Source organism: Narcine bancroftii, unplaced genomic scaffold (assembly GCF_036971445.1).
Source record: "Narcine bancroftii isolate sNarBan1 unplaced genomic scaffold, sNarBan1.hap1 Scaffold_105, whole genome shotgun sequence".
Classification (NCBI taxonomy): Eukaryota; Metazoa; Chordata; class Chondrichthyes; order Torpediniformes; family Narcinidae; genus Narcine; species Narcine bancroftii.
Window position 1 is genome coordinate 501,445 of NW_027211821.1, and position 27,537 is coordinate 528,981.

At 41.7% G+C, this 27,537-nt stretch overlaps 2 long non-coding RNA genes across 3 annotated transcripts in view; one reads left to right on the forward strand and one right to left on the reverse strand.

The window, feature by feature from the left end:
* The window catches only part of LOC138750196 (uncharacterized), a 49,676-nt gene that overhangs the window by 13,106 nt on the left and 9,033 nt on the right, over positions 1 to 27,537 (forward strand). Inside the window, exons 2-4 of one of the 2 annotated variants that reach the window (XR_011349147.1) lie at positions 15,039 to 15,179; positions 23,240 to 23,304; positions 23,850 to 24,354. This is a non-coding gene — a long non-coding RNA (uncharacterized lncRNA). Of the gene's footprint in view, positions 1 to 15,038; positions 15,180 to 18,490; positions 18,990 to 23,239; positions 23,305 to 23,849; positions 24,355 to 27,537 lie in introns of those variants that run through there. The other variant, XR_011349146.1, reaches the window with a different exon arrangement.
* The window catches only part of LOC138750197 (uncharacterized), a 29,626-nt gene continuing 22,406 nt past the window's right edge, over positions 20,318 to 27,537 (reverse strand). The window contains exon 3 of the long non-coding RNA XR_011349148.1: positions 20,318 to 20,430. This is a non-coding gene — a long non-coding RNA (uncharacterized lncRNA). The remainder of the gene's footprint in view (positions 20,431 to 27,537) is intronic.

A 27,537-nucleotide genomic window follows, 5' to 3' on the forward strand; every position in this document is an offset into this window, starting at 1 on the left:
GTAACACCTCATCATCAGATTTTTAAGAATACCGGGGAATATTAATGATCTAAAATGCCCAAACTGGGGAAATAAGTCAAGATAAATGCCTCGTATTCCCAAATCGGAATGCACTTTGGAAGGCATCATTGGGTTTTTGTGACTTGCTCGTGAACCAGAACTTCTCTTACATGGGTTCTTGCTCCTAAGACCATTCTCTTGCTTCCATTTCAATGAAGTGGCTACTTTCCCTTCCTGGCTCCCATGTAAGCTCGCTCTGGCTTCTTTTGTACTGACTGTCATTATGTTGTTGCAAAGTATTGTCCATCCATCTTTTCTCAAAATCTGAACTAATCCGTACCAATTCACGAAATATTGATGCTCTCCATTTATTGACTTTCTTGATTTGAGTTTCTTCCTGTCCAACATGGTTCGACAGTGGATGGCACAATCGCAACTCTGTTGCGCTGCCAGTGATAGGGATGGGGTTCAAATCCTGCTCTCTCTATGAGGAGTTTCTATGTTCTCCCTGTGTGTGCTTAGGTTTTCCCCAGGGTGGGGGAGGGGCCTCCAAATTTTTCCCACTGTTCAAAAAGTATGGGGGTGTTGAAGGTCAACTGGGAAGCACAGGCTTGTGGGCCTAAAGGGTCTGTTACTGTGTTGTATCTAATCTTAAAGTATTGCATTGACTCTGATATGTCACCAATGTAAATCTTGGTAGTAATGGTGTTCATGATTCTGCTTTGTCTTGATCTCTGCGGCTATTGGCCTCGTCTCTCATGTGAAACCCTATAACTTGGATGATTTTGAATTACCTAGTTGTAAGCAGTATATTTGAATGAATAGCTTTGCTAATTCCTCACCATGTTCATGTTTAAAGTCTATCTATCCTTGTCTGCCCAGGCTGGACTGGAAAATTGTAAATGTTACTCCACTCTTTAAGAAAGAAGAGGCAAAAGACTGTAAATTTTAGACCACATCTTCACATAAAAAAAATAATTATCACGTAAATTATGTTATCTCTTCCAAACAAATACAAGTTTTCATTTTGCCAACGATTCATATTTAAATCCACATCATTTTTCCACGAAATAACAATACATTCCCCAACCAATGCTAATGCGAACCGAATAAACTCAATTTGAGATTTATCCATTCTTAAACCCATTGTTAAAGTTGTAATATACCCCATTTAAAAAAAAAGCAGTGGATCTAACATTAAAGTAGTCTCTAATAAATCCGCCTTAAACTCTTTAATTTTTATCCAAAAAGACTTATTTATCACACAACCAGACAGAATTGGAAAAAAAAAAGTACCAATTTGAGTCCCATAATTAAAACATAAATCTGAATGACTAAATCCATATCTTTTTAACTTTTCTGGTGTTTAATTCAACTGATGTTGAAAATTGTAGTTCACCAAATTTAGTCACACTCTCTTCACACATAGTAGTCCATCCTTCTTGGGATAATTCTAAGGATAAATCTTTCTCCCATTTAAGCTTTGATTTATCTCAATCTAGATTACCCATTTTCTCTTGCAAAAAAGAATACATTTCTGAAATAAATCAATTTCTGCCTCATTTACAATTAAATTTTAAATTTAGTTAACTTAGACATGTTCGATTCCCGCCCAAAACTCTTCACTACTGGAGCATGTACTTGAAAATATGCAAGTAAAGAATTTAACGGTACCTCAATATTTTCCTGAAGCCTAACATAAGAAAAAATATCCCATCTTCAAAACAATCTGCTAACACTTGAACACCTATCATCTGGCAAATCTTTAAATACTGAGATTACCCATCGAGAAGGATATGTATTTATCCTGATGTAATGGAATTTGTAATGAAACCTTATCTCCAGTTGCTATTGACAGATTTCTTTTATACCAAGTATCACATAAATGTCATCATACTGCCACATTATAATAATGCAAAAGACGAGGAGTCCATCTAAATATACATTGATGTATAATAGAATGAGAAATCTGTGCTAATAACACTTTAACCCAGTGTGGAGGTTGATTAACATCGAACATCCTATTAATAAATTTTAACTGATAATAAACTAATAATTTAATGAATAATTCTGAAAATGAGGCCATTGTCATCCCTAATGCATATTGCCATGTTAAATTTTGCAACAATACTCTAGCCAATGAACCTTTCTATAAAAATATTCTGATTGCTACATAACTCTTTAAAAAATATGTTTGGACACAAACATGGAATTGATTGAAAAAGATATTGAATTCAAGGAAAAATATTCATTTTTAATACAATTCACATGTGCCATTCATGTCAAAGGAAAATCTTTCCATTTAATTAAATCAGCTTGAATTTTATCAATAGAGAAACATAGTTAAACTTACACATAATCCACATCAACCATTACCTTTAAATATTTAATTTTCTTAGTCCATCTAAGCTGTGTAATCTGTTTACAAGCAGGATAATCTTCCTGTGTAATTGGTAATATGTTCCTCTTATCCCGATTAACCTTATAACCAGACATTTTTCCATATTGAACCAAACAGGTTTGTCGATGTCATAATGATTACTGAGGATTTGTTAAATATATTAGTACGTCATCTGCAAACAAATTAATCTTACGTTCCTCTTCATTTATTTTAATCCCACTAATTTTATCATTTTGTCTTATAGCTTGGGCTAGCGGTTCTATCACCAATGGTGACAAAGGACAACCTTGCCTTGTGGAGTGTGTTAAATTAAACGTATCTGAAATTTGTCCATTTGTCACCATACTCACCAAAGGCCTTTTATACAAGGCTTTAAAACAACCAGGTAAAAAAGTTCCAAACTTAAATCTTTCAAGTATTTTAAATAAAAAGTACCTTTCAACTCGATCAAAGGCTCGATTAAACGTGTTAAATACTTCGCAAGTCTATTGGCCAATACCTTAGTTACTAACTTATAAACTACATTTAATAAAGATATTGGTCGATATGAGGCAACTTTCAATGGGGCTCTTTCTTTTTTGCAATAACTAAGTCTAGGTCTACAAAAGGATTCTGGAAATGCTTTTGCTCTTCTGTAGCTTATTTAAGAACATCCACCAAAACAGGAGACAAGACTTCATAAAATTCTTTATAAAACCCTCCTGTAAACCCATCTTCTCCAGGTGATATTCAATATCGCTTCTTCAATTTCTAAATCACTGAAAGGAACTTCCAATTCTGTCCTATCTTTATCGTCCAAAACTGATACGTTCAAACTACCTAAAAAAGACTCAACACGTTCCTCATCCTGACTTACTTCAAAAGGATATAAATTCTGGTAAAATGAGTGAAACTCATCATTCATTTCCTGAGGTTTAAAAGTAACTCCTGATTTAGTTCTTATCACATTTATTGTCCTTGATGCCTGTTCAGTCTTTAATTGCCGAGCGAAAACCTTATGTTCTCTTTCTCCTAACTCATAATAACGCTATTTGGATCATTGTATTAATTTTTCATATTTATATGTTTGCATTATATTATAACAGTTTCAACTGAATCAGAAAAGTCTTTTTATCCACAGTCGAATTTCGTTGGAATTCCTTCTCTCAAATTGTTATTTCCTTCTCCAAATTTTGCCTCTCTGCCAAATGCTGTGTCTTAATTCTTGCAGTATAATTGATTATCAGACCTCTTAAATAACCTTTTAAAACATCCCACAAAACAAATTTACTTTGTACTGAATCTGTATTAATTTGCAAATAAGACTGAATATGGTCTTTGATATAACTTAGAAATTTTGGTTGCTTCAATAACATCCCATTAAACATTCACCGATAAGGGGTGTGTACATTATGCAAACCAGAACATGTGCAGGTGCACAATCCTTTATCCAGAACCCTTAGGGGGGGGTGGGGGGTCACTGTGTTCTGAATTTCAGATTTTTCTAGATTTCAGAAACCCAGATTTAAGCCCACCCAAATTGTGTTGCTGTATCCACCCCCACTCCCTTCCAGTCATGCTGCCATTTTCCCCCCACCCCTCTCCCTCCTGCCTCGCACTGCCGTCTCTCTCCCTACTTGCTGGTGTTTGGAACTTTCCGGATTTTAGATGTCCAGATAAAGGATTGTGTACTTCTACTTAACAATGAGGAATGATCAGACAAAATCCTACTCTTATTCTCTGCATGTATAAATCTACCCTGTAATTGTACTAACATTAAGCAAAAGTCAATTCTCAAAAAAGGATAATGTCTGGGTGAATAAAGAGAAAAGTTATTCTGTCAGATTTAATTTCCTCCATATTTCTACCAAATTCAAATCTTTCATTGAGTCTAACATCCATTTAGCTATTTTGGTTCTTTGTACAGTTTTGGAAATTTATCCAACACACAATTAAAATCCCCACCAACCAAAATATTTTCATTAGCTTGACCCAGATTCCAAAAAGTTTCAGAAATCGCGTCTTCATTATTTTCATTGGGTGGATAAACATTCATCAAAGTCCATGCTTCAGCAAAAATTTTACAATTCACCAACAGCTCTCGACCCGATGTGGCAGAGAATGATTCCAACTGTAACGGAATCTTCTTATGAACCAAAGTAGCAACTCACCTCGAGCTTTCGAATTAAATGGAGATGCAAAATCATGTCCGACCCAATCTCTCATCAATTTCATATGTTCTTTCTCAGACAAATGAGTTTCTTCCAAAAAAGCAACATCAACCTTCATTTTCTTTATATATGCCAATATTACCTTCCTTTTCATCAGATTATTAAGTCATTTAACATTAAAGGTCACATAATTTAAATGAGCCATAACTTAATTTCCTCCTGAGATTGACACTTCACACAGCAATTACAATTAGATATAATTTTTTTAAAAACCCAAACCCCCCTTTCAAACAATAAGAAACCCCTGTAAAAAATGTAAAAATCTACAAGTACAAGAGTCGGACCAGCTGCAGTTAGTACCACAAGTGGCAGACGACTTTAGAAGTAGTAGAGTCAACCACCACCCCCCAACCGACCATTAAAACCCATCAGTCATCCCAGTGATAACACCCACATTGAGCTTGAGCTTCATCTTCAACATCATTCACCGATTCCCATTCCCTTCCCAATCTTATCCTCGGGCATTTTCCCCATCAATTCCTTCAAATCTGGGAAGGAATTTGCAAAAGATAATGCACCATAAGGACTCTCAAAACATTGAGACTGATCTCGCCCATAAATCACCTTAAATATAATCGGATACCAAAAAGTAAACTTATACCCTTTCTTCCACAGCACTGCTTTGACCAGATTAAACTCTTTCCATCACTTAATAATCTCCTGACTTAAATCAGCTTAAAATAAAACCCTATTGCCTTGATACATCGTAGGGCTTTGATCAAGGCGACTTTCTGATCCGCAAGCCACAATATAATTTCTCTATCCTGATATCACAAACATCTTAAAAGAACCGCTCTTGACATTTGACCCAGAAAAGGTTTTCTCCTTCACGCCCTATGAGCCCGATCTCAAAAGACTCGACTCCCAACATCTCTGGAATCCATTTCCAAAAATAATTTTACAGGATCTGAACCTTCAATATCTTCCGGCAGACCTCGCACTCCTCCTGACCCGCCGCCAGGCCAAACAACTTGAGGACATCTTGCGTCACTGGATGCGCAGAGGATGTGGATGTTTCTTCCAGCTTCTCCCGAGTTCCACATTGAGGATTCGGATCTATCTCTAACTGCTCCCGAGGTTCCTTCTGGAAGGTCGGGCTTGCTTCTTCTGCACTTTTTACAGGTTGAAAACCTAGGTTTTTTCTAAGTTGCTGGTAATGAAATGGTATTGTATGTACTTATCAGTACAGGCATGGGATGGCCCACCCTCCTGATGTCATCCTCTCCTCGACTCCTCCCTAAACTCCTCCACTGTGACCCGGCCATAAAGGTCGAGCCACCTCATCCATCCCTTCACTTCCCTCACTTGGACCCGGGCCTGCAGTCTTGTGATTAATAAAGCCTATCGTTCCCCTCATTCTTTGTCTCTGTGATTATTGGGGCAACTGGCAGTGCCCAACACTGCTTTTTTCCTTTCTTCATTTCCAGAATCCTACTGTAGTAAATTACTGTTCAAAACATTGATAAAAATCAAAAAAGTCACTACAGTTCGAGTATTGAACAGTTTAGTCAGGGAGAGGTGTCTTCTCACGTCATTTTCCGATGCCATTCTTCCACGACAATCCCCCCTCCCCTCAGCTGACTCCTTGAACACCATCAAATCCGTGGACTCTAGGCAGCCCTGCAGCTGTCTTCCCTCCCGTGACCACCTTCTTGTTGTCCTGATCTAATAAGTGTTGTGAGCAATTTTAGGACCCATTTCTAAGAGAGGATGTGATGGCCCAGAGGTGATTAACAAAAATGATCCTGGGGATGAGAGGAATAATGTTGGAGGAGCATTTGATGGTTCTGGGTCTGGACTCGCCTGAGTTTAGAAGGATGAGGCAGGACCTTATTGAAATCTGATGAATAGTGAAAGGGCTGGATAGAGAGGATTTTGCCAGTCGTGGGACAGTTTAGGACCAGTGGGCACAACCTCAGAATAAAAGGATGTCTACTTAAAACGGAGATGGAGAAACATTTTCATCAAGAAACTCCTCCTTCACACCCTCCCCCACCCCCCGGATCATATTCCACTTAATCCCTGTGCCAGAAGTGCTCTGTTAGTAAGGGATTACTTAATGTGGTATGTGATTGGAAAGAAAAAGTTTGAAAACCAATGTTTTAATTTTCTATTTACGTCATTGACTTTTTCTGTGCGTGGTTTCATAACTCCAGAGGAAATGGGCCACTGACAGTTTTTCTAAAGCAAAATATTTCCTTCACAATTGGGTCCACTGCAGTCTTTCTCAGCCTTTTTTCCCATTCATGTGCCACTTGAAGAAATCTCTTACTCATTTTTCGACACTCCAAGGAATAAAGTCCCAACCTGTTCAACCTTTCCCTGTAGATCAACTCCTGAAGATCTGGCAGCGTCTTAGTAAATCTTCTCTGCACTCTTTCAATCTTGCTAATAACCCTTCCTGTAGCTAGGTTACCAGAACTGCACACAATACTCCAAATGTGGCCTCACCAACATCTTATCCAACCTCACCATAACTTCCCAACTCTTATTTTCAATATGTTAATTAATGAAGGCCAAGATGACAAAAGCTGTCTTTAGAACCCTGTCGTCCTGTGACACCACTTTCATGGAATTATGTAACTATGTTTTATCTCTTGTTGCAGATTTGTATAACTTCTCTGTTCAATTTCATAATGTTGACTTCTGGACTATTTTATTGTGCCCCTTGATCTAGAAAGTTCTGGCAGAGCAAAACAATTTTGTTTTCTTTTCTCAGGTCAAATTTTGTCACATTGATCCAAAAACAAGTATTTTTACCATTCCTTCATTTCAGATTCTCTGCAGCTGTCGTATTGAACCTCACAGTGATGGCATTGTGTTTGTCTTGTTTATCCTTTCCCCCTCCATGCAGACAGATGTGTTGATCAAAGAGTGGACTCCACTCATCCAGCACCACTGCCATTTCTGCTGCTCGGGCTTTTCATCCCACGTATTCAATTTGTTATTTCCCCTCTTCTTTTTCTCAGCAAAGAGAATCAGGTTTATTTGATCATCTTTCTGAATCCCAGTGAAAGATTATCGACCTGAAGGTTTTAACTCCGATTATTTTTTCCAGTAGATGATCTGCTGAGTATTCTCAGCATCGAGTTTTTATTTTACTGCCTTGGTGTATTACTGAGTGCTTTTAGAAAAATAGACGTAAAAGGGGAGGGCTCATGGAAATAGTTAATTCATCTTTTCGATTTTTGGAGTCTCCTGCCAGAAAGCGCGGGATACTCACGGGGCTTCATTCAAACCCGCTGGCAGCAAACTCTTAATGATGTCCCACCTTGTCCCGTGGAGCCCAGCACATATAACCATATGACAGTTTACAGCATGGAAACAGGCCATATCGGCCCTTTGAGTCTGTGCCAGTTCACATGAACAACTCCACTAGTTTTCCCCTCCAATACTCTGGCCATATCCCTCCAACCCCCTCATATCCATGTACACATCCAACCTTCTCTTAAATGACAGAAAGGACCCTGCCGCAATTATCTCTTCTGGAAGATCATTCCATTCTTCCACCATTCTCTGAGTGAAGAAGAATCCTCTCACATTCCTCCTAAAATTTGCCCCTTACCTTGAACTCATGCCCTCTTGTTCCAACCTCTCCTGCCCTCAGGGGAAAGAGTCTACTCACGTGCAGTCTATCTATTCCTTTCATAATTTTGAATACCTCTATCATAACCCCCTTCATCCGTCTACGTTCCAATGAATAAAGTCGCTGTCTCCTTAATCTTTCTCTATACTCGAGATGTTGTAAGCCACATAACATTTTTGTAAATCTTTTCTGCACTCTCTCCACCTTATCTATTTCATTCCTATATATGGAGACCGGAACGGAAAACAATTCTCCAAACCTGGCCTCACCAATGCCTTAAATAGTTGCAGCATCACTTTCCAGCTATACTCTAGTCTATGCTATGATTTATGAAGGCCAGCAGACCATATCTCAAGATAAGACCCACTGTCTTAACGTCCCTCATATGCAAGATTTTGCCTCCCATCTGCACAATTTCTGTGCTTTCTCCATGGTTGATCTTGTCATGAGATACCATCAGATCCCATCCATAAGGAAGATATTCCTAAAATGGTGATTATTACCCCTTCTGGGCTTTTTGAATGTCTTAGGATGCCTCTTGAGTTGCAGAATGCTGTTCAAACCTGCCAGCGGGTTATAGACACTTTGGGCAGAGATTTAGAGTTCCCTTAGATCTACTTGGATAACATCTGGTAAAAACAATCTCGTCATGAATATTCTGTCCAGACCGACTGTATATCATACTCAGTGTGACATTGATATTCCTGAATTAGCCAGTGTCCAGGCAATGGACCCCGATGTTCAGGCATACAGTATGGCCATTACTAACCTGGACATACCGCAGGGGGCAGCACAACTGGGTGACCAACCTTACTTTGTGACATGTTTTTGGGCTACATTAGACCAATGTTTCCTGCATCTTGGAGGAAACACCTTATTGACCAGATACACAGCTTATCTCATCTGTCCATCAGAACATCTGTCATGCTCATGTCAAATAAATATGTATAGCATGGACTGAGAAAAGGCGTCATGCAATGGGTTTGGATGACTATCTCCTGCCTGACTGCCAAAATTCAGTGCCACACTAAGGCACCACTTCAACATTTACTGACAGTATGCAGGCAGTTGGAACATGTGCATGTGGACCTGCTGGGATCATTGCCAGAATGTCAAAACATGAGATACATTCTAACAGTTGTAGAACATTTCACGCGAGGCCAGAGGTCATCCCGTTGCCATCCAGTGACACTGAGACAAGGGCCAGAGCATTCATCGTCAACTGGATGGCCAGATTTGGTTTTCCCACATTAATTCAGTCACGTTCCCACCGGCAACTGAAGTCTACTTTTAAGGCCCGACTCACTTGTCCCAATTAGGTTGATGAGTTGCCATGCACTCTTTTGGGAGTGCGCACAGCTTCAAAGCAAGATATATCTGCATTGTCCGCAGAGATGGTTTATGGTCTGGTCTTTAAAATTTCATGGGACATTCATTTTACCACCAACTCTGATCTGAACATCCTTCAGCAGTTTCGACATGGTATCGTGATCAGCAAAGCTTTCCTACCCTTTGGCTTGGATCCCCTTAACAGAACGTGCCCCACCACTCCTGGACGCTGATTTTGTTTTGTGCGCAGACAGGACCCAGGAGTGCTGTTACAATGACCGTATGAGGGCTTTTTCTGCGTGGTGAAGAAGGATGGGTTTGAGTATACTTTGGACATTGTGGGATATTCACAGCTGTTTAGTTTGGACAGACACAACGCTGCCCATGTGGATCCCGCTTCACCCATTCAATGCCCCCAGCCCAGACAATGAGGGTGTCCACCTAAGGTGCATGCAGCTGCTGTTTTACTTTCTGGCGACGGTTCTGGGGGAGGTGTAGCAGCTGTGTAGCGGGCCGAGAGGGCAAGGTTCTTTGGCAGGCACATGAAATCATAAGGCAGACAGCTGGGAACTCATCCATTTATTTGACCGCATGCACGTGGTGCTGCGTGCTGAGGAACGGCACGTTGATCTGTGATTTCCCCTGCCGGAAGGTACGGGACACTCACAGGGCTTAATTTAAACCTGTGGTCCTGTGGATCTGCAGCAAACTCATAAATGATGTCGCACCTTGACCCATGGAGCCCGGGACACGCTGTAAATAGAAGAAGCCTGTAAAGAATGAATAAAGCAGTCTTGTGTTGACTACCCTGGTATGTGTGTGTTGCTTTAGTAGCTCTATTGAAGTAGCCGCTACATATATAAATATTTGGAGGATTATTGCACTTAGAGGATACTTTTCATCCATCTCACAGCCTGTGGGAAGAAGCTATTCCCCAGCCTGTAAGTCCAGATTTTGATGATGGACGTGGTGAAATGATCAAAATGGTCTTTGCACTATTCCTTGAGCCTAATTTGAACAACACTCCTAGTGAATGTCATCTACAGAAAAAGGGAGGCCCCAGTGATCCTCACTACTCTGCATCATTGCTGTCTGATGCTTTACAGCAACTAGATCATCCAATGGTGCAGCCAGACAGGAGACTCAACAGCGCTCCTGTAAAATCTCAGGATGAGAGCCATTGGCCTTGACCTCCTCAGCCACCTTGGGAAGTGTAGGCACTTCCTGACCGATAAGGAGGTGTGATTGTTTTGTGCTGTATGGATGGGAATTTTACGTGATTGTATTGTCTATTCTTGCTCTTTAACAATCTTTAGTGGATAGAAGTAGTCATTGTACTTTAGGATGTACAATCATGTACAGATTGTCCTTAAATAGCCATTTGGCCCAGATGTCTATTCAGTCCAAGAATACTTTCGATCTCAGGAAGATTTTGAACAATAACACCATTCATTCTTAAACAAACATTGTTTTTAATTTTCTTTAAACAAAAAAAAACAGGATCAAACTTTAACTTATCACTATTAACAGCCTTCCATTACCGCCTTCTAATTTTAAGTGCAGGTGTATTTAATGTGTATAAAGTTCTTTGACACAACTCCAAGTTCACCAGTGTCTATCAATTCTTATACTGTGCATAGAATTCAACATTTATGAATTTTCACCAAGCTCTGGTGCTTAAAAGTAAATGTTTACCCTCCAGGAAGGTTCTTGTTGGTTTCAGAGAGGGATTTCATGCACATTGGACACACATAAACTGATTCCCTCTGATCAGCCACTTTGGTGTCTTGCCAAAGAAACTTGACCAATCAGGATATTCCAGATGATAACCTCTTCTGCAAGTCACCATTGATCACCTTTTGTTTCCCTTATTTCAGGTAAAACATAATTTCTAGCCCGCCATTTCCTCTTGTATGGACAACAAAGTTTTTCAACAGGCTGAACTAAGAACTCACAACCTGTCTTCAAAACAAGATGCCATCTTGCCATCTCTCTCTCTCTCTCTCATTTTTTTTTAGAAAAAGCCTATTTGGTCTCTCCTCTCTGCTTGCAAAACATTAGAACAGCAAACTGGTACCAGCCAGATGACTGCACTGGACCCATACTTCTGAGTCCATTCATCTGTTGCTTTAAAAACAATAATCCATTTACACCTGCTTTTGAAATTCTTTAGCAAAACAGTCTCCTTGTTTTGTCTTTGCAAAGGCTCTCGGTGCCTGAATGACTCACTCTCAGCAAAGCTCTTGCATTTTAAATAAGAGCTTTTTTGTGAAGTGTATGTGTTTGTTTGTGACCTTAACGACTCCTACAATCCATCTCTTTCAAAAACATCTCTATATAAAATGTAAAATATATAATCTGTCACAGGACAGATGCAGCAGAGGAGTTGTGATAAAATCAATGGTGTCCTTGCAAAAAAAAGTGGGAAGAGGTATAATCTGGTGAGTGGAGTTTGTAATAGATTGAAACTTGAACCTCTCTCTATTTCAGGAGACAATTTACTGTCATGTAATTAAAAAGTGTCATAAAAGTGAAAATTGCTTTTTTCCTGCTATAAGGCAGACAGACGCACCCTCTGGCAGAAATTGCCTGAAATGCCTCTTGCAGTCAGAGAAAGACTGAGTGCTTTCCCCCACCTCCCCCCAACCACCCAAAACCCTGGGCGAAGTCACTGAGTGTGTGTGAATTCTCTTTGAATGCTCACAGACCATCCAAGTCATTGGCAATGTGAGCTCCACTTTTGAACCTCTGACATAATTAGGAACCATTTAGCACTCGCTCGTATCCCAGGTCTGATATCTGACACCCTTTTAGCCAGTTTAGACCCAGTCTCTAACATTTCACAGCCTGGTGTGAGTTCCTTGACTGCTATGTCCAGAAGCCCGCAGCCTGCGTGGGTTCCTCTCCTCAAGTCACCAACAGCCTGCCACCTATGTGGGTCTTTCAGTTGCAGAACCCCTCACTGGTCTGCTTCCTTGGTCACTGACCTGTGGATTGAATCCTCTGCTTCTGAGATGTTGGTGGGGTGTGGTCTTTCTGTTTTCTGGTGCCCTGCACTAGTTGTCCGCTTCCCCAGAGTTCACGGTGGCAAGGAAATCTAAAAAATCTAAATAAAAAAAATTAACTAAGAGGAGAATCTCACATGTCTAGAGGGATGGAAAGGGCATTATTACAAATTGAAGCCTGATATTTGAATATTCATGTGCCAAATTTGCAAAAGCATGGAGTATATATTTCTCAAGCTATTTGTAATTTTTTCCAAAGGAATACAACCTTGAATATTTGCATGTCATCTTGGCATCCCTAAAAATATATGTATATCTGATTTCCAAGTAAGTGCAATACATGTCCTCATCACCGCTAACATTAATTTAACAAATTTCAATTGATATTTTAATAGATTTAATTTGGGCCTTGTTCATTCAATGTTTCCTAATAAAAATAAGGTCAGATTCTGTGGAAAAACATCTCCTATAACTTGTTCCATTAATATTGTAATTCTCCCCCAAAAACATCTTGCATTAGGACAAAGATAAGTTGAATGCAAGAAAGTTGCGACATCTTCATCACACCTAAAACATTGATCTGATAATTCTGATTTTATTCTATTCAATTTCACTGCTGAAAGAAATAACTGTAGAAGAAAAACTAGTTGTGAATTCCTTCCTCACTGCTGCAGTGTGGAACTCTGCTCAATAGTTCCAGATTGCTGATTTGAAGTGAATTAATACAACTCCCCTGGATCACGTGATCTCTATTGCCAAATCAGCTTCCTGAGGAGCTTTTCAAATCCAACAGCCTGAGTCACCTGACTCCAGGTGCAGCTTTCAGATAAAATCCTTGCTGACATCTACTACATGACTGATGTAAAAACAATTATACTGAACTAATTTATATCTTGCATTGAGATCCTTATGTAGATCTGCCCATATTTGCCAATCAATTACAATATTCAGATCCATTTCCCACCTTTGTCTCAACTTATGAACTCCTCATTTAAAGGTTCCTACTTGGAATAAAGAGGACATTATCAAATATTTTTTTAACAATTCCTATTATAAGGAATTTCTATTTCAGTACAACATGGTTGGTCCTAACTTATCCTTCAAATATGCTCTAAGTTGGAAATAGCAAAAAAAGATTGCTATGAGTTATATAATATTTATTTCTCAGTTGGTCAAATGACATTAATTGACCCCTTTCATCACAATCTTCAACATTTATTATCCCCTTACGAAACCCGCTGTCCAGAAATTGATGATCCTTTGAAAAAGATACGAGGATTTTGAATCCAAGCCATTCTAGGTGATGTACATCCACTTACACCAATTACATCATTTATTTTATTCCATACATTAATCAAATGTTTCAACAATTGTGTATCTTTATCACCAACCATTAATTTTGATTCCCAGTTGTACATAAATTCTTCTGCTTTTCCCTTTCCTATTTTATTTGATTCTATTTTAACCCTTTCAAAAAAAGAAGCAAGAAATCTCATTTGAGCTGCTCCATAACAATTTTTAAAATGAGGAAGCTGCAGTCCTCTCAATGCAGAATTTGCAATGGGTTATTTGTAACATGGGATTCAATCGGAAATGGGTTCATGTGACATAAAACCACGATGCAGAATGTTTTCTAAGAATGGAATACAAGAGGAGGATTTGTCTAGTTCTTCAGCAGGATATAGATCACAAGATATAGGAGCAGAAGTAGGCCCGTCAAGTCTGTTCCACCATTCACCCACTCAGCCCCACTGCCCAGCTCTCTCCCCATTACCCTTAATTCCTTGATGTATCAAATACCTGTTAATCTCTGCCTTAAATACAGCCAATGACCTCACGTGGGTTTCATGACCCACTGACAAAATCAATTTTTCCACATTTGTTTTAAATTGACACCCTTTTATCCTGAAATTATGCTCTCCTGTCCTAGAATCCCCTACCATGGGAAACATCTTTGCCATATGTACTCTGTCCAGGCCTTCTAGCATTTGAAATGCCTCTGAGGACCCCCATATCCTTCTGTACTCCAACTAGTACAGTCGAAGAGTCGACAATTGTTCCTGATACACTAACCCTTTCATTCCTGATATCATTCCAGTAAATCATCTCTGACCTTCTCCAACAACAGCACATCTTTTCTCAAATATGGCACCCAAAACTCTAATTCTGATTGAATGGAAATGCAATTCTCAAACGACACAAACACAATGGTTACATGATATTATGTCTTGTTGATATTTACTACTCGGGAAGGTTCTTGTTGGTTTTCAGATAGAGGTGTGTTGTTCAGGGAATCATTAATGTTTTTGTGACTCAACGTCCAAGCATCTGAAGTCCGTTATCTCTTCCGAAAAGGGGTGTGTACATTATGCAAACCAGATGCGATTCAGTTGCTTGCAAGTTTAGCAAGTGGGATTTTGATGTGAAATTGCAACTCACAGCGTCATTTTTGTGTTTGAAAATGCCAATGTGAAAATTTTAACTTCAGTCTTCTTGGTTTGCTTAAGTTTACAGAGGAGACGTTGCGTCAAGCTGAGAAGACAGAGTTGGATGCCCATTTGGCAAATCGGCTGGGCAAAGCAGAAAGCACAAAACGAGGGGCTGAAAAAATAATGAAGCAGACTGAAATGCCGTTGAACCAAACCCAGGTAAAGAATTTAATTTTGTGCAGCGTACTTAAGAGACCAAACAATTTGGGATTTTAGTGGTGACCTATTTAAATGAACAAAATCTGATTAGAATAGAAGTTTATGGAATGTTTGGAAGTTGCCACAAAAAAATGGAGCATATAAATTAGATAAATGAACAATACAATGAGCCTGGTGTCACAGTATCTGCCTCCCTCTACCGTACATCACTGTTGAACCTTCTCCCCAATATGAACCTGATGTCACAGTATAGGTCAGAGTTTATTGTACATCACTGTTAAACCTTCTGACTACAGTGAATCCAGCGTCAGTATATCTGTCCCAGTCTACTGTACATCACCATTAAACATTCTCCGCACTGTGAACTTGTTGTCACAGAATCTGCCACAGTTTATCATACATCTCATTAAACATTCTCCCCACTGTGAACCTGGTGTCATAGTACCTGACACAGTGTATTGTACATTACTGTTAAACCTTCTCACTGCTGTGAAGCCAATGTCACAGTAATGATCTCAGTCGTCCATACATCAGCATTAAACCTCTCTCCACTGTGAATCTGGTGTCACTTTGCCTGCCACCCCAATATGAACCTGATGTCAAAGTATCTGACACTGTTAATCGTACATCAATGTTAAACTTTCTCCCCTCTGTGACCCTGGTGTAATAGAATCTGCCTCAGTGTACAGTCCATAACCATTAAACCTTCTCCCCACTGTGAACCTGGTGTCACGGTGTATATCCCAATTTACAGTATATCACCGTTAAACCTTCTCCCCCCCCCTGTGAACCTGGTGTAATAGAATCTGCCTTAGTCTACCGTCCATCACCGTTAAACCTTCTCCCCACTGTGAACCTGGTGTCACGGTATATATCTCAATTTACAGTATATCACCGTTAAACCTTCTCCCCAAAGTGAACCTGGTGTCACAGTATCTGCCTCAGTCTACTGTACATCACCGTTAAACCTTCTCACTACTGTGAACTTGGTGTCACGGGATTGATCTCAGTCTATCGTACATCACTGATAAACCTCTTCCCCACTGTTCACCCGGTGTCACGATATCCATCTCAATTTACCGTACATCACTGTTAAACATTCTCCCCAATGTGAACATGATGTCACAGTATCTGACACAGTTTAAAGTAAATCACTGTTAAACCTTCTTACTACTGTGGAATCCATCTCACATTTTCTGCCTCAGTCTACCGTTCATAAACATTAAACCTTTTCCTCCTGTGAACCTGGTGTTAAAGTATCTGCCTCAGTTTAACGCACATCACCATTAAGCCTTCTTACTGCCCTGAACTCAGCGTCACAGTATATGCCAACATCAACTGTACTTTACCGTTAAAACATCTCCCCACTCTGAACCTGGTGTCGCAGTATCTCACACAGTTAATTGTACATGACTGTTAAACTGTGTTAATGTTGTGAACCCATTGTCTCAGTATCTCTTATCAGTCTACCATACATCATCGTTAAACCTTTACACATCTGTGAATGGGTGTCACTGTATCTGATACAGTTTATCGGACATTACTTTTCAACTTCCTCACTTCTGTGAACCCAGTGTCACAATAACTGTCTCAGTCTACCCTACCTCATTGTTGAACCTTCTCCAACTGTGAACCTGGTGGCACAGTTCTGCCTCAGTCTCCCGTATATCACCATTAAACCTCCTCCCCACTGTGAACCTGGTGTCACTGTATCTGCCTCAGTCTACCATACATCACCATTAAACATTATCCCCATTGTGCACCTGGTATCACTTTATCTACCTCAACATACCGCACATCACCATTAAACGTTATTCTCATGTGAATCTGGTGTCACAGTATCTGCCTCAGTCTACAGTACATCACCGTTAAACCTGATCCCCACTTTACTCCTGGTGTCAAATTATCTACCTCAACATACCATACATCACTGTTAAACCTTCTCGCTCTGTGAACCTAGTGTCACAGTATCTGACACAGTTCATATTATATCACTCTAAAACCTTCTCACAAATGTGAATCCTACTATAAAATAATACTCCCCTTCTAAGTCTCACTGTATTCGAATCCCACCTATTTTAAAAATTCCAAAAAAAAGAGAAACATCAATCGCAAAACAAGATACTCAAAAGTAGTAGCCCCCTAAAAATCTGGGTGTGGTAAAGTCCACAAGTAGCAGGTGACTAAAGGACTCAGTGTCACCCACCCCCAGTCAGACTTTCACAAAGTCCTGAAACAAAAACATTCAACCCAGTGATTCCAGTCCCAATGATTGTTCCGGATCGTCAATATCGAGAAGACTTTGCATCCATTCAACTTTTTTCCCATTCTTTCCATATTTTCCAATCTTCCCATTTCCATTCCCATTGACCCTTCCCTTTGGTGACAATGGTGACGATCACCCATTTCCTCGTACATCTGGCAATGAATTAGCAAATATTAAAGCATCATGGTCATTCTCAAAAAACTGAGATTGAAAATTCCCATAAAAATCTTTCAATACTGCCGCATAACGAAAAGCAAATTTATATCCCTTTCGCCACAATACTTCTTAGGCTGAATTAAATTCTCGGTCTCTTCTGATAATTTCTTGACTCAGATCTGCATTAAAAAACCCCTATTATTTTGAACCATCAGTGGAGTCTGATTTTGCCATGTTTTCTGCACCACCAATCGGAGTATCACCTCTCTGTCTTGTTATTTAAAACAGCGAATCAAAACTGCTCGTGGTAATTGGCCTGGAAACGGTTTATTCCTTAACGCTCTGTTCACTCGATCTAATTCCAGTCCATCTGGAACGAATTACCTGCCCTTCACTTCTGGGATCCATTTCTTCAAAACCTTCACCGGATCCGAACCTTCCATATCTTCCGGAAGACCTACTATCTTAACATTATTTCTACGACATTGGTTTTCTAATGAGTCAAACTTCTTCAATAATTCCTTCTTCTGAATCCCCCAATCTACAAAAGGATCTTCCACTATTTCCATTTTTTCTCTATTACGCTCCACTTGACTCTTGCATTCAAGAAAGCCTCCTCAATCTTTTTAAAATGATCTTGCACAGTATCCACTGATTGTGTCCATCTCGTAACATCACTCTTAACTACATTAATATCTTGCTTCATAAAAGTTATTTCTTCACACACAGTGTTCATTTTAGTTTTCATTTCAAAAATCCTTGAGTCATCTGATGAGTCATCTGCATTGACATATTTGCCATATCTTCCATGAGTTGAGCAATCCCTTCCAGAATTGGAAACACAGAATCCAGTCCAGGATCCATCACCTGCCTTTGAGGCTGACCTTCTTTTGCCGCAGTCCCCAGTTCTTCAAATTCTAATGAAGTTGAGCTCTCTTCTTGTTCCAAAGCAGTAGGTCCTCTTCCAGTGCGGCTGCAGGTCTGGACACTCAACAACAGCATGCCTATCTCAACAGTGAGCGACCTCGTCAGTTCACCGTCGCTCAGGCTCCCCCACAGCCCACACCTTCTCCAAAGGTTTGTATACCCTTGACGCACTTCACATGCCCGGTAGGGCCACCGACTGCGCAGGTGCGTCATCTGATGCTACACTGTACCTCTCCTGACCACCAGGCAATGCTGCAGGCTCACGTGCCTGTCCTCGTTCAGCTGGCTCGCCCTCACGCCTGTGTTCACGAGTGCACGAGTCGAAACCGCTGAATTCATCGCTAAGCTAGCGCCGACGAAATACTTAGCTGGGCAGGAATCCTCTGAGGCTTGGAGACTCCAGTCGACAACTCTGTTACTTCAACTTGAACTTGGCCTCAGTTCTTCAACACTTTTGTAAGGTAATTTCTTCTGTAACTGAGTTTTCGATTTTTTCACATTTGCAGCCATTTCGATCCTCCACTATTCCAAAGTCTATAAACAGTATTTTTAATCACTTTTACAACTTTTAAAATCGAGCATTTAATAGTCTAACTGCGAAAGGGTGGAACCACACGTCTACCCTCTGCACCATCTTGTCACAGTATCTGACATAGTTTATGACACTTTTAAACCTTCACATTACTGTGAATGCTGTCTCTCAGTTTCTGTCTCAGTCTACCGTTAATCAACGTTAAACCTTCTCACCCTGTTAACTTGGTGTTAAAGTATCAGCCTAAGTTTACCACACATCACCATTAAACCTTCTCCCCATTGTGAAACCGGTTTTACTGTATCTGCCACAGTTTATCGTACATCACTATTATACCTTCTCACTACTGTGAACTCGGTGTTACAGAGCCTGCCAGTCTACCGTACATCACCAGTAAACCTTCTCGTCAATGTGAGCCTGGTGTTACTGTATCTGCCACAGTTTAGTGTACATCATCATTAAAACTTCTCCCCAATATGAAGCTGGTGTCCCTTTATTCGCCAAAGGTTATCGTACAGCTCTGTCAAACATTTTCCCCACTATGAACCCAGTGTCACAGTAACTGCCTCAGTTTCCCATACATCACCAATAAAGCTTTTTTTTCCTACTCTGAGCCCAGTATCAACGTATCTACATAGTCTCCTGTACATCACCATTAACCTCCTCCCCACTGTGAACCAAGTATCAGTATCTGCCAGTTTATTGTACATCATTTTTAAACCTTCTCAGTACTGTGAACACAGTGTCACAGTATCTGCCAAAGTCGTCGACTGTACATCACCGTTAAACATTCTCCCCAAGTTGACCCATTCATCACTGTTTTTTCCACCATTTATCGTACATCACAGTTCAACCTCCCCACTGTAAACTTGGAGTCACAGTATATTCCACAGTTTATTGCACATCACTGATATTCTTTCTCCTCGTTGTGAATGCGGTGTCACCATATCTGCATCAGTCTTCCGTACATCACCATAAACTTTGCACCAATGTGAACCTGGTGTCACTTTATTTGCCACAGTTAATATTACATTACCGTAAAAACTTCTTCCAACTGTGAACCTGGTATCACAGTATCTACCACAGCTTATCATGCATTACTGTTAAACCTTCTCACTACTGAAAACTTGGTGTCAAAGTATCTGCCAAAGTCTACTGTATCTCACCGTTAAATATTCTCCCAACTGTGAACCTGGTGTCACAGTGTCTGATACAGTTTATCGTACATTACTGTTAAACCCACCAGATAAGCTCCAGATAGCGAAAGAGAAGTTCTCGCATCTGCAGGAACTGGGGATCATTCGTCCATCCGACAGTCCTTGGGACTCGCCGCTCCACCTGGTCCCAAAAGCCTCCGATGGCTGGCGCCCCTGCGGAGATTATCGACGGTTTAATGACATGACAGTACCTGACCGTTACCCCATCCCTCACATTCAGGACTTTATGGCCAATCTGCATGGTGTGAGAGTATTCTCCAAGGTCGATCTGGTGTGCGTGTACCATCAAATCCCATTGCACCCAGATGACATCCCCAAAACATCCATCATCTCCCCTTTCGGCATGTTCGAATTTTTATGCATGCCTTTCAGGCTCAAGAACACCGCCCAGACATAATGCACCTCATGGATACGGTGCGCAGGGATTTGAATTTCGTGTTCATTTATCTGGATGACATTCTTGTCGCCAGCAGAGACTGGACACAACACAAGTCTCACCTGCACACCCTCTTCTCCCGACTGGCCGAATTCAACCTAATGATCAGCCCGGCCAAATACCAGTTTTGTGCAGAAGAAAATTTGGATGGGATGAAACTAATCCAGAATCCATTGCACAAGATTGGAAAAATTAGATTGAGCGTCTTCAAATACTTGGACGTTTTGACGTCAACAGACTTTGGAGTGGCCACATTTGCTCAGTTACACCATTTTTCTGATGTAAGTGAAGGTGGTTTTGATCCTGTCAGTTACAGAGTCCTGTGAAATAACCCAAGTGCGAGTAGATGGTGGATTTGTAATGGGAAAAGACAGAGTGGCTCCATTAAAGTCAGTCATCAGACCTTGAATGGAATTGACTGCTGCTATTATGGCGAGCAAAATGGACGCTATGTTAAGAAGAGAATTACAGATAGAGTTAGCAGATCCTGTGTTTTGGACTGATAGAACATCAGTGCTTAAATATATTAATAATGAAATCATGAGGTTTCATCTCTTTGTGACTAACAGAGAGAATGAAAACCTGGACAACAACAAATGGCAGATTTACCACAGGACAGAGTTTCACCTGATGAATTCCCATTTACATCCGTGGAAGTTGATTATTTTGGTCCTTTGCAAGTAAAGTGAGGACGAAGTGTTGAAAAACGATATGGAGTTATTTTCACTTGTTTAACTATGAGAGCAATTCATATTGAAGTAGCGTCATTGCTTGACAGAGACTCTTTTATTAATGTTCTTTAGCGTTTTATTCCTAGACATGGTCAAGTAAAAGAATTATGTTCTGATAATGGATCTAACTTTAAAGGAGCTGAACGAGAATTATGAAAAGTTATTCAAAATTGGAATCAACATCAAATTCATGATACATTACTTCAGAAAGAAATTAATTGGATATTTAATCCACCCATAGTTATGGGTGTGGTACGGGTAAGGGTTAGTTGGTTGTGGAGAACGTTTACAAAGGTCTGTACTGGGCAGTACTGGGCAGCAATGCTTAATGTTGTTATGGATGCGGAAGCTCTGGGAAGGGGTAAGGGAGGGGCTGGCCAGGAAGTCTGCAGATGCTGAGTCCGAGGGCAATGCACAAACATGCTGGGGAAACTAATGGATAGTTTTGTGAGGAGCAGGTCCTGCATCACCAGTCAAATTGAGTATTTCAAGGAGGTGTCAAAGGAAATAGATGAAGGTAAAGGTGTGTATGCGCTGCACGTGGATTTTAGTAAGGTGCTTGACAAGGTCGTCACAGTGGCCTCATTCAGAAGGTCAGGAGGCATGGGATCCATGGAGCCTTGGCTGTGTGGATTCAGAATTGGCTTGTCTGCAGAAAACAGAGGGTAGTAGTAGATGGAACAATGACTAGTGGCTCTCCAAAGGGATCTGCTCTGGGACCCCTGCTCTTTGTGATTTTTATGAATGATGATGGGAGTGGAAGGGTGGGTACGTCAGGGGATGACACAGAGGTAGAGATGTTGTAGACAGTGTAGAAGGTTGTCATAGGTCATCCAGTTTGCAGAGAAGTGACAGATGGAGTTCAATCCTGTAAATCAGATGTACTTAAACAAGCAACTGGTACAGGTTTATTTCCAGAGTCAGTTTCAAGGGCACAAATAACAGTTATTCCAAAGAAGATTGGAGACCCATTAAAAGTAGCTTCATATAGACCAATTTCTTTATTGAATGCGAATTACAAGAACGTGAGGACAGAGCACTTGGTTAATGGCAGGATTATGAACAGTGTGCAGGACAGAGAAATATTTAGATCCTGCTACATAAATCGCTCAATGTTGCTGTGAAAATTGAGAGGGAGTTTAAGATGGTGTATTGTGTGCTGGCCTTCAGGAGTCAGGGGATAAGTTCAAGAAATGAGAGGTCATGTTGCAGATGTATAAAATTCGAGTCAGACCACTCTTGGCATATTGTGTGCATTCCTGGGGCGAGAATACCAGAAGTCGTCTAAATAAGGTGAGAGGAGGGAACTTCAGGAAAGATGTGAGGGGTACATTTTATTCACACAGAAAGTAGTGGGTGCCTGGAATGCATTGCCAGGGGTAGTAGCGGAGGCTGGTCCATAAAAGGCATGAAAATTATTTTAATATGGGGACAGGAATAAAAGAAAAACAGAAGGTACTGGTGTGAGGGAGGGAAGGGTAATATCGTTGTGGGGTAGGTTCATATGGGTCAGCTGAAGGGATTCGACCAATCCATCCATGATTTGTCCAGCATCTTGCTGCCATGTCGTGGTGAACCAGGGTGTTGCCTGATGGAGACACGGTGCTCTGAGCTCTGCAGAGATAGATCGTGCTTTTCTCCAAAACACACTTCCTCAGGTAAAGCAGAGGAAGGGGAAAGGCCCTAGTGTGCAGGGGTAGGGAGGGGGGTGAAGGGGGAAGAGTTGGGACCCTCCAAAGTCATCGTGATCAGGCATCGCAGACAGCATCTCTATCACCCATATTTATCTTCCCAGGAGAAGGAGCGATCTCAGAGACAAGACACGAGTCCAGAAGAACATTGCAACCCAGCTGATCAGAGGTCGGACAACATCATGATGTCCTGAATCCCTCCCCTTCTTCTCCCTCTGGCCCTGCCAACCCCATTCCCTGCATCTCCCATGTCCCGTCACCCACTCCCCCCCCTTCTCCTCTACCCCTTCTCGATCCCAACCCCCTCCTGCTCACCTTGCCCTTCCCTCACACCTATGCCCTAACCCCAGCCCTCCTCCCTTCACCTCCCCTTCCCCCTCCCCCTTTCCCCTTCCAACCTTAACCTAGGGGAAGGAGGGGTCGGGGAAGGGGGTAGGAGAAAGGGGGTAATGGAAGCGGGTAAGGGTAGGAGTAAGGGGTAGGGTTGTGGGTGTGTAGGATTAGGGTGGGGTTAGGGGACAGCATAGGGGAAGAGATAGAGTTAGGGGACGTGGAGAATAGGGGGTATCAGTAGTGTTAAGGTTAGGGTTTGTTAGGGGTTAGAGTTAGGAGTAGGGGAATGGGAAGGGGGAGGGGAGCTGGGAGGCGAGCGGGGGAAGGAAAGGGGGAGGGGAATGTAATGGAAGATTTAAACCGTGTTTTATACTCTTGCAGACTTTGCTTCTGCAAGGCTGAGAACCTGCTTGTTTTTTACAATCAGCAGACATAAGCTAAATTCCACCAAGGGGCCAGAGATGCAGTTATCTGACAAGAGGACATCTGTGTACCAAGAACATTTAATGTTTCTACTTGTTTTGGTCACAGACTGTCAGAGGCCTAGCCTTGATGCAAAATAACATTGTATTCAAAGTGATAAGCTGAGAATTATATTATTCAATCGAAGCCTAATATGCTAGCTTGCTCGCTTATCTTTCTTACTGTGCTGGGAATTGGTGCTTGGGTAAGCAGTTTTTGGGTAATATAAGCCATGGTCCCGCTGCTGAAGTTTGAGACTCTCTGAGAGGTGGCAACATCTGTCAGCAAGAAGAAGAATTTCTGGAGTCCAGCTAACATCCTGGTCGAGGGAGGTGGAGAAGCTGCTACCGGCGCCCGACAACCTACTACAAGTGTGCAGTCGTTGCCTCGCTTCGGCAGTTGGGACCAGTCCAGGCGTTGATAAGTATAATTGGGAAAGGCTTGCATATTGTAGTTTGAAATCAGCTTTTGAATTTGTAATAAACCTTTGTATAAACTGAACTGCTCTCAGTGCGGGTGTCTATTTTCTTTCGGTAGCTTAAACACTGTGACCAATCTCAAACGAACAAAGTGAGAAGTACAAGTTTATGCAGGACAGGGAACGGGGTGGAGGAAAGGGGAGGTGAACGGAGGAAGCCATCCCTACCCCCTCCCCTCTCCACCCCTTCCCCCACATTATCCCTGCTTATTTTCTCCTCCTTCTAGCAGAAGTCGGGCCTCAGTCCGGCCAGAACCTCCCATGGTTTCAGATCCTCCATTTCAGGAAGTGCCTTAGACGCTCGCTGCATGACAGACATCTTGTCTCTTCATTCATTCTGTACCGTTATTATTAAATTTAAAAATGGTTGGGTTTTTTAAAGCTAGAATCCAAAAGGCTGGTCCAGATAGACAACACAGAATCAGGCCCTTCGGCCCCTCTCTTCTGCTGGCTGAGTTGTAATCAGTCCATATTCCTCTCCCCGTTTTCATTCTTTGCTCCCATCCAGTTCAGATTGCCTTGTCAATCTCATGACCTGTGGGAAGAAGCTGCCTGGCTGTCCTGCTTTTATTCCATATCTCCTTCGTGATGGCAGGGGGACAGAGATGCTCTGTGCTGGATATCTATGAGTCTATTTACAAATCCCATCCCTGCAAACAATCAGGGGTCGCTTGCCTTGAGGTTCCACCAATGTTACCTCTCCCTCAGCACTCTCTCATCAGAACACTACTGCACCCTCCTTCCCCTCCTCTACCAAGTCTCAGTATCCCGCTGACAATTCCAGTCAGCTGCCATATCAAGACTCTGTCCCACCTAAACCAATGGATCGATCAGCGCCTTCTCCCCTCAAGTGTTCGAGGAATCCACTCTCTCGCAATGTCTTGCTAATGAATGACCTGCATCCTCCTTCCCACTTGGTTCCTCCTGTTATCAGGCACCTGGATAGACCCCACCCTGTTGAAACTACCTGTGTTCTCACTGATCTCTCTGCGCCTCTACCCTCCATCCAAGGGTCTTGGTTGTCTTGTGGGGATGGTGGAGAACAAAGCACCAACTCAAGGAGATGGGGAGCAGTACAGAGACCCCCAGCTCTAGGAGACAGGGAGAAGCACAAAGATGCCCAACTCTTTCAATCGGATAAAACCTGATCATCAGTTGCAAGGTGAAAGGAACTCTCAGTACTGCTGCACGTGGGGCAGGTTTGGCCCATCCCCACACCTCCACCCTGGCAATTCCCAAAACAGTTTTCCTATTCTTGTGGGGGTCCATGTACGTGGTCAATCAATGGGGACAAGGGTGTAACCAGCATGGCCATCATTGTGTGTGGCTGTGCATGGAACCAAAGTGCAAGGGCACCAAATGGCGCTCTGTGCTGAGGTTCTACCTGGCTCAGGTGTTGCGAAAGATTTGTCTGGCCCGGGTGCCGCACAATGTCCCAGTCAGCAGGGCTTTGCCCTATCACCTTCCAGGGAATGGTTTCATAAACAAACACATTTGACCACAAAGCCATCAGCCAGTGGTCAGCAGAGAATTGCTGACACAGAGACTCTAGGCTTGATGGGATACTGTGGGGTGGTCCACTGAGCAGAGCATCCAGAGACATCCAGGAGGTGTTCCAGAGGGCCAAGGACTCACTGGCCAACACCACCCTTCAGGTACACGCCAGGCCAGAGACACCCACCACTCTCACAGTAGATGCTTCCAGCACAGCAGTAGGGGGCGCACTGGAGCAATTCATTGAAGGGCAATGGCAGCCCCTGGCCTTCTTGAGCAGACACCTCTGGCCACCCGAACTCAACTACAGCACCTATGGCTGAGAGCAATCGGTGCTGTATCTGGCAGACTGAGGCAGGTAATCTGACCTCAGCTTCACAGTGGGGAGAATGTTTCACGGAGATGTACGAAAAACTGTCACAAACATTGTGACACTGGGTTAACAGCAGTGAGAAGGTTTAACACTAATGTACGATAAACTGTATAAGATAATGTGACACCAGGTTCACAGTCGGGAGACGATTTAATGATAATGAGATAGATACTGTGACAATGGGTTCACAGCAGTGAAAAGGTTTAACTGTGATGTACGATAAACTATGGCAGAAGCAGTGACAAATGGTTCACATTGGGGAGAACTTTTAACTTAATGTACGCTAGATATGGCAGATATTGTGACAATGAGTTCACAGTAGTGAGAAGGATTAACGGAGATGTACGGTGGACTGTGCTGGATACTGTGAAACCGGGTACACATTAGTGAGACAGTTTAATAGTGAGGTTCAATGAACTGTGGCAGGTACTGCGACACCGGGTTCACAGTGTGGAGGAGGTGTAAAGGTGACACGTGATAGATATATTGTTGCAGATACAGAGACACAGATTTAACAGTGGGGAGAAATTTTAATGGTGATTTTTGGGAGACTGAAGCAGATACTATTTCACCGGGTTCACTGTGGGGAGAAGGTTTAACGCTGATGTATGGCTGACCGAGATAGATACTGTGAAACTGGGTAAACAGTGGGGAGAGGATTTAGCAGTGATATATGGTAAACTGAGGTAGATATTGTGACACCGGGTTCACAGTTGGGAGAAGGTTTATCAGTGATATAAGATAAACTGGGGCAGATACTGTGACACCAGGTTCACAGTGGGAAGGGGGTTTAATGGTGATATACGATTCAATTTTGCAGATACAGTGATACCGGTTTCACAGTAGGTTGAAAATTTATCATTAATGTACAGTAGACTTAGGCAGATTCTGTGACAGTGGGTTCACATTAGGGAGAAGGTTTAACGGTGATTTTCGGTAGATTGAGACTGATACTATGACACAGGGTTCACAGTAGTGAGAAGGTTTAACAGTGATGTCCGGTAAATGTTGGCAGATACCATGAAAATGAGTTCACCGAAGTGAGAAGGTTTAATATTGATGTACGATTAACTCTGGCTGATACTGTGACACCAGGTTATCAGTTGGGAGAAGGTTTAATGGTGATGTACAGCAGACTGAGGCAGACACAGTTACTGTGGGTTCTCAGTGGGGAGAAGGTTTATCAGTGATGTATGTTAAACTGTGGCAGAAAATCTGACAACAGGTTTCCAGTGGAGATAAGGTTTATCAGTGATGTATGA